The sequence below is a fragment of the Chrysoperla carnea genome, chromosome 1 (genome assembly GCF_905475395.1).
Source record: "Chrysoperla carnea chromosome 1, inChrCarn1.1, whole genome shotgun sequence".
In the NCBI taxonomy this organism is placed as follows: domain Eukaryota; kingdom Metazoa; phylum Arthropoda; class Insecta; order Neuroptera; family Chrysopidae; genus Chrysoperla; species Chrysoperla carnea.
The window spans coordinates 52,484,932-52,499,058 of record NC_058337.1 but is presented as its reverse complement, the minus strand read 5'-3'; the positions used below and the strand labels follow the sequence as shown (position 1 = coordinate 52,499,058).

The following is a 14,127-nucleotide window of genomic DNA, read 5'->3' as shown; positions in this document are numbered from 1 at the left end:
TTTGTAACAAGTAATTTAAATTTAAATCAACTGTAGCTATGTGTAGATTTAACATAATATTAAAAAATAATATTTGCTTATCATTATGGCCTCTGCCCCTGATTAGTAACGTGGGGGCTGTATATGTTGACTACATAACAGTATCGCTGTGTACTTACAAACACATAGCTTAGTTTAGCACTATCATTTATTTACATGTTATTGAAATTATTAAATCAAATTAAATTAAAATTATTTTACTTAAGAATTTGAACAGATAAATCACAATATACCTACTGCTTTTACTTTTTAACCTTTTACAAATAACGTAATAACTTTAATAATAACTTTACGTATTTTACATCAGTTTAAGAGAATAATTAAGAAAGTTTTTTAAAAGACCGACACCGATTATCAAAACAGACCCCTCTTTTCTGCGTTCATGATAAGTGGAAAAGAGGTATTATGGATTTTCAAAAGTCACGTTATAGATTCCTTATTTTTTGCTGGATTATTTAATCAATAATTTTCTTCATGTACGCCAATTGAACTAATAAAATACAAAAATAATTATTTATAAATAATAAATTTACAAAAATATTATTTTTAAATATTTTTTTTAAAAAAAACAGTTTAAAATGTTATTCGTTACATATTTTAAAAAATCAATTAAACGCCCATTTTATGCTAGTTTATGATAAATTGGCTTGTTTTAAAGTAGGCTTGCTTATGTTCAAGATGAATTTTGGTGGTGGGAAAGAATCGTTCTAAAAGTAAATTTTTCGTTTTATTGTACAGTAGAGTCTCAATAATCCGTTCTCAATAGAACCAGGATGTTCCAGATAACTGGCATTGTATAGAAAAGTGCATGTATACAGCGTGTCTACTTAAGTTGGCTCCATATGTAAAACAGTTTTACGAAAAAAAAAAATTATTCTTTATAAAAACTTCTACTTCCGAAAATATTAACAGTTATTAGCTATTCACTTTTGACATCGAATGTAAAAGTTCCATAAGAATGTTAAGGGTCGTTTAAAAATTTAGACCATTTAGAACACATATTTAGGAAAAAAATGTTTCAAGAAATCACTCCAGAGATATGTAGGAGTGTATTTTAAGAATTTTGTAAAATAACAATTACATGTAGAAAACGCGAAGGTGCATTCGTTGATGCAAAAACTGAAGATAATTACTATTGTTACTTACGTCAATAATAGTGATTGTATTTGTAACGTAATGTATAAAAATGGATGTTCTGTATTAATTAAATTTGTTAAATCAGCAAATTAACATCTGAAGTACGATGGCAGGTTAATTAGGATAACATAGCACGTATTTTATAACTTTATAAGTAGGATTTCAAAATTTCATTTAAAATTGAAGTGGTCAAAACATTCCCATCGTTAACACTTCATTCCTAAATAGTTATCTTCAGTTCGGTCTTGCCTCAACGTAACCACCTACGCGTTCCATACATTTAATTGATCTTTCACAAAATTTATTACGTACAGTGATTATCAGATTATTTAAATTAATAGTTGACTTCAGTATGATGCATATTGATCTTTTGACAAAGTGGATGATAAGCGGGATAATTATCACACAAAATTTGACCACGTTAAATAGAAAGACCTTATTAATAAAGAAACAAAAATTATGATATAACTTAACGAAATTAGAGGGAAAGTAAAAAGCTAAGATTGAAAATTTCGGTTTAATTATTCAATCTTCGATATTTCGAAAATATAATCAGATATCGAATAATTGTATTATTCGATGTCTGATTATAAGACTTACTTTTTGTCTTAATTCATCAAGGTATCACAAAATTCATCATCAAAGTTAAAAACTTGAGATAAAATTTCAACACTGCTCGAACTACCTTAAATAAGTTTTGGCTTTGAAAAATTTTTATTGAATTTCATGTCGATATATAAATATCATTTCAATAAATAATCCCATACTATAAGCATTTTTGGCTTTAGTGTGCGGTTATTAAGTAGATTTTCTATTTGTAGGCGGTAATTACATAATTATATAACTAATATCTGGGAATCCTTTTAATTGATTCTTCAATGCGGAAACTACATACGAGCGAATTTTACAAAATTTTAATTAACTGAATGGTACCCTTATAACTTTTTACTAGTAGATAGTGGGTACGTATGGAATCACATTGTCATATCTATTACAGAACGTGTTGGAATATATGTATTAATAAACAATGACGTCAATTATCCATATGACGCTTTTATTAATACAACACTACACATTTATAATATCTACACCCATCTTTATCACTTCAATAAATCTGAAACCTACCTCACTTTTTATCAATTATACCTACAGCGGATTTACCGATTCTGATATATTTTCTTCAAACGAATAAGCAAAATTTCTTGCAAGCATAGTTAAGATCATTTTCGAATAAAATCGCCACCCAAACAAAACCAAAATCAAAACCGTTTCATATATTTAGTAAGGACGATGCCAATACCAACGAGTCGATTAGACCTGGTTTTGTGTGGTGATTTTTTTAATTTGTAGTTTAAGTTAAAAATATTGAATTCTACAGTACATTTCAAGCAAATTATACATTTTTGACTAATTTTCAATTGTTTACATGTGAGTAAATGGTATAGGAAATGTCAAGTTCAAATTATTGAAAAATAATAATTAATTCAATTTGTTGTATTAGAAATTGTGAAAATAATTGTTTTGGTTTATTGCACGGTACATACATACATATAAACCAAATACATGCTTTGCAGTCAAATAATGTGTAATTTTGAGTTTTACAATACCACGCAACTACAAAAATATATAATATACTGTGTTCAAGTGCTGCTTATAAATTTGATAATATAGATATCTCTCTTCAATCATCGATACTCTAACTATAGTCATCTCTGTTCATCAAATGATGGATCTTCGATGAACTCATAATTTAATTAAAATTTTGTTTTTATATCATCGACAACCTTATATTTTTATGGTATTTTAAACTACAAGATTGACTAAATATTTTAGATAGTTTTTTATCACTCTCTCTAGATTCTTTGATATAGAAATATCCAATTGAAAATGATAACCTATATGATTCATCATTTTTTCAGCCAACTTTGAACGATAAAATAATAATATAAAGCCCGATGATCTAATCTAATTTTTTGTGATTTTTAGAAACTTTGTTAATCAAAAAATGTATTTATAAAGTTTTATTGAAAACCCTAGTGCCCATTATTTACTCCTTGCATATCTCCTTAAATGTATAAATTATTACTTATTTAAATATGTTAGAAAATATTATGAAATTTCAACGTAAAGCATATGTGTAATACATAGACTTATATGTCAATCCATATAATTATATTAATAAAGTTGCTTGTTGTTACTATGGTAGCTCACTGGAATAAGTATCATGCAGGTAGCGAATACTTCTCAATCTATTTTTCAACAAAAGTGTGATTTTTTAATGTTTTAGTTAAATTTAATATTTTAACAGAGCAAATAATAGAATCTTATTCACTCTGTATACAATTATTAATTAATATTACGTATATAAATTAACGTAATTTAAATTTAAGTGAATTGTTGTTTAATGAAGTGAAGTGACTTAAGAACATAAGTCTTATGACGCTAAGCATATTTTAATTAAAGAATATTATTTGTGAGTTTAAATAAATAAAATTATAATTAATTATTAAAATCAAATAATAAATATGGTAAAAATATTAAAAATTATTAAAATGCTTATCTCAACTATAAATTCATTATTGTCGACGTCATTCACTCTCAACTAAACTCAATGTTGTACTCAAATTAATATGCAATATTTTTAAAAAAATGTGCTTATTATCACAAATGATGATAAAAATGATGCAGAATGTTTAATTTATTATTTCACGTCCTGTAAATAACACTGGTGAGATTAAAAATTTAGACTGTTTGGAAGAATTTTCCAATGAACAAATTGAACGAAGATTGTATTAGTAATGTGACAAATCTATCTAATGTTGGGAGTAATAAACTTGTAATAATTTTGAGTGTAGACCAAAATAATGATAAAATTAAAAATGCGAATTTTGACATGAAAATCGGTATATGGGTGTAAAGATAAGATAAAATGAATTTTTACATTACAAATAAGTATCACAATGTGTATGTAGATGTTCCTTAATTCTAATACCATCTCTTACTAATAATTTTGGAATGGGTTATAAAGAAATATTCTAATCAACGACTTTTTCATATAATTTTTTTCTCTAATGCGAACCAGAATATTAAGAATCTTCACTATTTGTCAAATTGAAGTAGGCTGAGAAAAATGTGACCCATCACACTACATGACTGTGCAAACATTCAACTCGGCATTCTTCTAACGAAAATATAGGAGTGTCTTCATCTTAAATGCGATACGCTGATATTGAACTTTTGATGTCATAGCTCCTTTAAAAAAAAAAAAAAAAACAAAAAAAACACAAAACAAACGAAATTTTTAAAAACATACAAATTGTAACTTAATTTAATTTACGATTATAAAATTAAAGCAAAATTAGCTACAAAATCACCATGACATAGTATAAAACAAAGTCGCTTCCCGCTGTCTGTCTGTCCCTATGTATGCATCGATCTTTTAAACTACGCAACGGATTTTAATGAAGATCTTTTAATAGATAGAGTGATTCAAAAGAAGGTTTATTTGTATAAAATATGCATAATAGAGAAACACTGATAATTTTAGAGGTTTCTAGTGTGATGTCGTAAATAAACACAATCTGAAGTACATATAATATCAACATTGCACCCGTTCGAAGCCGGGACAGGTTGTTAGTTCTATTCTAAAATGTCATTGTAAAAAGTTATTTTTATCAATCTGATATAATTATATTAAAATAAATATTATTTCGAGTTGTAAATATATTCTTGCTTCAAGTATTTCAGCCTCGTGAACGATTAAACTTCAATTCAGAAATTTTTTTTCTATATTGGAAATTGAAAATAAAACATACACTCTAAGTCAAAAAACGCAAAAACGAATCATTCTAAGTGATATTACTGTAACAGTACATATAATTCATATATGATGTTACAGCTATAACAGTTAGAATGATAAAACACGTGTATTTTTTGTAACACAGAGTATAAGTAGGTATTTCTGGTACTTTGAAAGAGGAACACCTTGCCAAAGCAAAGAAAGCAAACCACTTAGCACACAAAACTGCGAAACTTTTAAAAGAGATTACATTTTTAATTTAGTTTACCTTCAATGTATGATTTCGGCGAGAATCAATCAAATAAATCCGGGAGACGATCTAACATCAGATCGAATATTTCCATTTTTTTTATAATACAGTTGGCGATACTGGATTGTATCTTTTACCATGCTCACCTGAGTGATACTTTTATGAAATGCAATATTGTATGATCGACCAAAAAATATTTCAATAACAAGTGAAAACAAACAATTGACTGCGTTAATTGTTGAAATACCATGTATAGACAGTGTTGATTACTCTGTCACATTACACATTCATACATGTCACATATATATAACTGATATTCCCATATAATACATATTATACAATTTGCACTCTCACGGGTAAACAGTGATGTTTACGAAAAAATGTTTCAAACAAAAGTTGTTTATATTTTTATACGGAACATTACATTTAAACATTTGTTATTTCTCTAATGGTTTACAAGATCCAATTGAAATATATTGCTCATTTACAAACTTGACCTCACTTTTTACGTCCTAAGAACGGTATGAAAATTTCAGCTTGATATCTCTTTTCGCTTTTGAGTAATTGTGATGACAGACGGACAGACGACAGACAGACAGACAACCGGAAATGGACTAATAAGGTGATTCTATGAAGACCTATACCAAAATTTTATTCATTATAGTATCAATATTGTTAAGCATTACAAACTTGGGTCTAAACTTAGTATACCTTGGTATATTTTTGATATACATGGTATAATAATTCAAATATGTTTGTTTTGAGGAGTTTGATATTTGATTTTGAGAACAAATCTTATTTTATACAATAAGAATACATTTTATGATTATTGTAAGTACAATTGGAAAAAATGATGTCATATTCAAATATTTTATGGATGATATTCGTCATATGACATTCGTTTTTTTTTTTTTTTTTGTGATTGTTCTGTTCTTCCTTACATTACAATTCAATTACTTTAATAAAAAAAAGCCTATCTATTGAATACTTTTGGTATATATGTATGTGCCACTATTCATGTATGTTATTTGGGTAGTATCCCTATAATAAATAAACTACCGTAGCTAGAGACAGCCTAGATAAATATATTGAGGTATTGCTGTCTTTAATACGATTACAATTTTCATTTGAATTTTTTGACATTTCAAAACATATGTGGTTTTTCATTTTATTTTACAAAATTTAGTTTCGTTTTTTGTGTGTTTTATCACCTATCAGAATGTGAAGGCCTGTCTTCTCTTCATATTTTAATAAATCAAAAAGAAAATTTTATGTCAAGGAAAAACCTAAATGAATAGAAATATTTAGAAACAAAGATGAAACTCTTTTTGAAAGATTAATGGCAGATTATCATTTCAGAACGACTAAACTCAGTCAATTAATTTTTCGACCATTTTTGAATTTTAAACAACTGTCAAAAGGAAGTTTCTCTTACTAATGCAAAATTTATGTTTTTATTGTTTGATCTCAAAAAATAGAAATATGGTGGAAGCGTCGTCAAAATCCAATGCAACTAAGTAGAATTTAAAAATTCGATTAATTTTTTTATTTTAAATGGTTGATAGACGTACTTATTTGATGAAAGCAGAGTGATAAAGAGGATAAAATCCTAAGAAGAAATTATTTTGTAATTTTTGAGTTCGATGTACCATTAACAATATAGGAACAACACCTATTATCATTTTAAAAATTTTTGGATTAATCAGATTAAATAATCCAAAATAGCAAGTTCTCGATTAATATTAGTCAAATTTAAATTTTTATAAGTAGTAGTAAAACAAACTAGCAATTACCCGCTCGATTCTAAGCTATAAAAACAAAAACTACCGCGATATAGACTTTAACTAACTCCCTGTCCCAAACTTATTCATAATACGCGCAATCCCGTCCATAATAATCGCATGTTGCAGATAGATGGCCGAATCAGCTGTTTTACATAATCGCTGATTTGTCAAAAATTATAAGTAATCGTGATTATTATAAAATTAAAATTTAACCAAAATATTAATAAAATACTACTCAGTCTAAACATGTTATATGAAAAAATATTTAAGACTGGCAAATCTTTTCAAGGAATATTTAAGACTGAGAAATAATTTTTATTTTTGATTATGATTTTATTGAGGTTTTGTTACCTAAGAAATACTGCTTTCTATTGTCATAAGCTCTTGATTTACTTACTTCAAAATATATTTCCTTTTTTCAAGTTCAATATATTTTTTGTCACAGTTAGGTTAGGTTAGGTTAGAGTGGCCGTCCTGGGATGGGACACACTTAGACCATAGGGCCCGTTGTGATACCGAAAAAAGGGTTGGCCCATCCCCGACCACTACTCCATGAACCATTTGGAGCTGTTTAAGAACAGCAGGAGAGCTTTAACGTCGACGGACTCTAGGTCGGAGAGGTCGTCAAAGAGAGGCTAGCTCAAGTAAGTCCATCTCCTCATGACAAGAGCTGGGCAGTGACAGAGAAGATGAGACATTCTCTCCTCTTCCTCTTGTAATAGCCGTTACTATTTTTTGTCACGGTTACTATTCACTATTTTTTTATTTCATTATGATCGCTGTTCAGACACCAAACGCTTATTGTAATTGCAGATAATCCGAATTACGTCTTAACTTGGATATCAGTTTTGTTAAGAAATGGCAATCCAGCTTGATATTATGCAAAACGGTACTATCAAGGTAATATTCTAAATCTGACCAAAAACAAATTAAATTTTATCAAAATCAATCCAGTAGTTTTTGCGTGATTAAGTAACAAACACATTAACTTTGACATTTATAATATTAAGTAATAGGATAAATTTATGATGAATTCCTAGTTCATTTGTATTGTAGCATAGCAACAGGTGGTTGGTTTTATATCATATACAAAATAACATCCCATAAATATATATATACAACATATTATATATATATATACATATATCTAACAAGTGTAATAACATTGGTATGTCATGATGTACCTACAACATAATCAGATAAATATTTTAAGTTTAAAATATAATACAATTTATAATTTATTATAAATATATTTAATTATTATTATTTCACATCGATTTTTTAGCATTCAAAATCAAATGATGCTAATTATAATTTTAAACAATAAGTAAGACAAGACTTACGATTATTACCTCAAGGTACATTTTCATAAAAATGTACCTAATGACTATGAAATATTTTAATGCTTAAATTTACTGCCTTGCACTTTTTATTTACCAAGTATATAAAGAACACTATGAAAGCAAAACATGCTTTCGTTCATTTTCAACTTGCTTAAGTTCACTATATTTTGCAACTCACTTCAAATAAACTATTGTCACTTCGAATATGAAGTCCTGCATCAGGTATGGGGGAGAGAGGTGGTATATAGATACATAGTTAAATGGGGTGGCAAAGCCCATTCTTACGTAAGATTTATGAGTTGTAATTTTATATTAGAAATAACTTTAACAAAATTTAAGGAAGTTGAAATTTAGCGAAAGCGAATTTTGCTAAGAAAGCGTTCTTCATATACTTGGTAATTAAAAAGTGGAATGAAGTAAATATAGGCATTGAAGTATTCCAGAGAACATATCCATAACGTGGAAATTTTTCATGATATGTGATATTATGGTGATTGTAAACCTACAGTATTGTAAAAAAGTTTGGTTTATTGCACGGTACATACATATAAACCAAATACATGCTTTGCAGTCAAGTAAAGAGATATTTTTAGTTTTAAAAAATCACGCAACTACAAAAATATATAATATATTGTGTGCAAGTGATGCTTATAAATTTGATAATATAGACATCTCTCATCAATCATCAATACTCTAACTATAGTCGTCTCTCTTCATCAAATGATGGATCTCCGATGAACTCATAATTAAATTCAAATTTTGTTTTTATATCATCGACAACCTTATATTTTTATGGTATTATAATAAACTACAAGATTGTCTAAATATTTTAGATAGTTTTTTTATCATACTCTCTAGATTTTTTGATATAGAAATATCCAATTGAAAAGGATAACCAATATGATTTATCATTTTTTCAGCCAACTTTAAACGATAAAATAATAATAAACAGCCCAATGACCTAGGAATTTTTTGTGATTTTTGGAAACTTTGTTAATCAAAAAGTGTATTTATAAAGTTTTATTAACATCCCCAGTATTATTCAATCCTTACATATCTCCTTAAAATCGAAGATTCCCAAATTTTGAACCAAAAAGGGACAAAGTATTTGTAACTAATTGTGTAAGCAATATTTATAACAAAACAATAATTATATCAAAAAATTTTCCAGACATTTTTAGATTTTATCATTACGTTTATTAATTAACTCGAATTCATACTTCCTGTCAATATAACAATAAATCTGTCATAAAACCAATTACAGCAGTAAAAGAGCGAAACTGTTATTATCATGACAGAATAGTATTCCAGTAATTATTGTACACTATAAATTTTGTTTAATTTATATTTCAGATTATTTAAGACTATGCTTAAGGTAGTACTATCGGTAATAGACTTTGCATTCAGAATTCAATGAAACTGCAAAGTTGTCCATTATTATATCATAATTAACCAGTTAAATTTTTAGGGGGCTTCAGAGAACGGAAAAAAGATATTTTAAGGATATTTTAACATTGATCCTTATGGGAAATCACAGATTTTATTTTATTCCACAAAACTGAACGTTCAGATTTTCAGTTCTCTGCAGGCCCCTAAAAATTTAACTGGTAAATTATGATATAATAATGGACAACTATGCCAAATTTCATTAAATTTTGAATGCGAAGTCTATTACCGATAGTACTACCTTAAGTGTATATTAAAAAGAAAAAACGGAAAATTTAGCATGTTTTAAATTTTATTTGTAGCTCCAAAAGTTTATTATTTATATTAAAATTACTATTTAAAATATTTAATTAAATTTTTTTTTTAATGTTGATAATTGAACGTAATAAAATAATGTTTTAAGTAGTCATGTTATACAGTATATTATAATAATTTTTTTTTAAAATCATTATACCACACATTAATTACAATAAAGTAATATTATAAACATATAGTACAGACAATACACTCAAATATTCACCTAATGACGTTAAATGATGTAAAAATTTATATATATACTAGCGGCCCCGACGGACGTTGTCCCGTAAAAACGTAACTCCAATTCATGAATACCTATACTACGTTTAGCCTGTCCGCTAAACCCATCCCGCTAAACCCCAATTTAACTCCTATTTATTGGAGTGGCCTGACCTTCGACCTTTGGCCTGACCTTTGATAGTAGAGCTCGCTGCGCTCGCATATGGCTCTAATAAATGCCTATTGACAATACCTGAATACTATTAAAAATACATAGTACACATAGTATACATAATGTGATATGATTTATATGCGCTCCCACCATTTAATGAAATTTCATTTTTTTGGTACGGAGCCCTCAAAAACAGTTGTACTGGACCAAATTGTAAATCTAAACCATTCTCGAATCTCCACGAACACACACAAAAAATTTCATCAAAATCGGTCCAGCCGTCTAGGAGGAGTTCAATTACATACACACGCTCACAAGAAATATATATATTAAGATATATATTTTTTTTTTTTTTAACTTCATTTGGACATATAAAAGGTAGGATCGATGAACATTTGAAGAAATTTTTCAAAATAAATGGTAATTCCATTTAAATCATTTTCTTTTTTAAATAGAGATATCATTTAGTTCTCTCAAAAATTTGGGTTCTTTGGCGTAAGAAACTGATTCTTAAATCAAGAATAGCTCTCAAACCTAGAGGACGTTCGATCTAATCGTATAGACTATAGAGCGTTTGTCTGTATGCAAACACATGAAGTACTTGAATCAAACGATTTATATTTGGTACGAAGAACCAGTAGAACCATAGTAGCATATCTCAGCCAGTTTCGATGCTAGAAAGTCGAATAAAAAACGAAAATTTTGCAGAATAGATGATGATCATTTAAATTATTATTTTACATTCTATCAATTATCTATTGCATTCATCATCAGATTTTTAATTTTCTTTGCGTAATTTTTAGCATGGCATCTGTATTGCCTGTGCTAATACCTACACATACATAATTTAAATATGTAAATAATAGTTATAGCTAGTGTTAGTTACTTTAGCTATAGTTGTTAAAATAATAATAATATTGGTAGGTATTACCTTGAACATTCATCATTCACACACGTTTTATTAATGTAACTTATTTGTGTGTATTTATGTGTGTGTGTATGTGTGTATTTAACACACAAGTTTATAAAACAAAATTTGCATTCCAACTCATCCTAATATTAAATGGAAACAAATCTGGTGTCCACTCCACACAACCTCTATGTGTTCCCTAGACGAGAAATCAAGAAAAAAAAACAAGTGAAAACAAACAATTGACTGAGTTAATTGTTGAAATACCATGTATAAACAGTGTAGATGACGCAATCGTTTGTTTTTTGACGTCACGTAAGTAAGGAAAAATATCCATTCTCAGATAGCCACACATTCATAACTTATATTCCCATATAATACATACTATAAAATTTGCACTTAATTTGCGCCCTCGCGGGTAAATAGTGATGTTTACAAAAAAAATGTTTCGAAAAAAAGTTTTTTATTTTCTTATAAGGAACATTTTTTGCATTTAACTTTTGTTCTGTCTCTAATGATTTACAAGAAGACCCAATTGACCTATGTTGCTCATTTACAAACATAGCTTCACTTTTTACGTCCTGAGAACGATATAAAATTTTCAGCTTGATATCTCTTTTCGTTTTTGAGTTATCGTGTCTACAGACAGCCAGACAGACGGACGGACAACCAGAAGTGGACTAATTAGATGATTTTATGGACACGTACACCAAAATTTTGTGCATCAATATTTTTAAGCGTTACAAACTTGGGACTAAACTTAATATACTATAATATATTTCACATATACATGGTTTAAAAAAGTGATTTCGGAAAAATCAACGTTTCCAAGTTTTTACCCAATTTTTGCAATATATTCAGGAACTATACATTTTAGCGAAAACATAGGCGTTTTGACGTCTTTGATTAAACAAAGAATATTTCGTCAATTAATTCCAACAAATATTGTTGATGTGAAACTGAAATAGGTTGATATGTATAATGTGGCTACACTACTTTATTACAGATAAATTTACTGATTTAAAAATATCCGAGGGAAAATTTACCCTCTTTATTTTTGTCTTTGTTTATTGATAACAAATACAAAAATATTTTTGGTATACATGTACTTACCAACCGTTAATAAACATTAAAAATAATAAATAAAAAGTACTATAGATATAAACAAATAACAAACATTGCACAGACATTTGTTTAATCTGCAAACGTTACTTTATTTATATAACTTAAAAAATTAATATTATATTAATTATTTATCAGTTAATTATATTTTATTATATATTATATTTATATTTATAAATAAAAGTAAATTTTGTTAATTTTATTATTTTTATTATACAGACTGTTCCCAGGTTAAAAGACAAAATAAAAATAAATATATAGGATCTAGGTTAGGTTAGGTTATATTGGCTGTCGACGAAGGACACACTTAGGCTATAGAGCCCATTGTGATACCATATATGTGTTTTACCACCTTTCCGCTGATAATTTCGTACAAAGGTCTGATATTTTTAACGAAATAGAAAACGAATATACTGAAAAAAAATGTCTTTCCGTTTCAAAAAATGGATTTGAAACACATATTTGACCATGAAACCGTTCACTTACAAATTCCCTTGATATCGGGAATATATTTTCACCGCCAAATGAGAAAATTTTTGCACCAAACAATATTTTTTTAATGCACACTTAAAAACTAAAATATCTGTTTCGATTAAAATTGACAGCCTATATATTTTAAGCTTGGTTATTTTACCCAAAAGAAACAACAACCTGTATATATTTATATTTCATGCCATTAATAACAAATTAATTATAATTAATTTAAGATATGTTGTGTATTTTAATAAAATTATATCTAATTTAATTATAATATTTAATTCAATTAAATATATTAAAAGTATTCATTTTATTTATTTATTTATCTTTTTTCTTACATTATTTAAAACATATCAGCATTTATCATACTAAGTCATACCTTATTTAAAATAATTAATTATTTAATTAATTAATGGCACTGATTAACTTAAGATTGTATAATTTATTAAATTCTAAATTACATGATGAATTGGAGTTACTTAAGGATGCTCTCATATTAACCACTTTTAGGCGATTCCATAAGAGCTGGGCAAAATTGTCTACGCATTTAAAGAAACATATCTTCTAAATAAAAAACAGTATAAATGGTGCAAACTTAATTTTGTCTCAAAAATATAAAAATAGTTAATCACAGTCACGGGAGAGGTTAGGATGCTTATCTAAGCGGGTTGCCCCTGCGATAACATTTCAACTTAGAAATGACTGCCATTTATGTATTTTATGTTTTTTAGTCAAAACTACTAAGCGACACAGAAAAAAAGGTCCCTTTAAAGAATAATTCAGCTTTAATTGCTTTCATTTAGGAGACATGCATCGTTAAATGAACAAATTTTGTCCAGGTCTAAGAAAATGATTCTTATTCAGTATATTTACTTCAATTTTTGTTTATAAGCCAAAAATATCGATAGCCAATCAGATCCGAAGCTTGAAAATTTTGATTGTTAATTAGAACAAGATACAAAGTTTCGATATTTTTAAGATGTACATAATCATAGCAATTAAAATTCTGAAAAAAAAAATAACAAATTAGAATTAAAAAATCTTTAAAATTAATCGATTTATGGGATTTTTCAATAAGATATTATTACGAAAATCGGAGACACATGTATGGAACTCATTTGTGAACGTATGG

General features: G+C 27.5%; 1 protein-coding gene across 1 annotated transcript in view; it reads right to left on the bottom strand.

Annotated features, from left to right (window-relative positions):
- The window catches only part of LOC123302118 (forkhead box protein O), a 290,906-nt gene that overhangs the window by 253,898 nt on the left and 22,881 nt on the right, over nt 1–14,127 (bottom strand). The gene's annotated exons all lie outside the window — the stretch shown is intronic.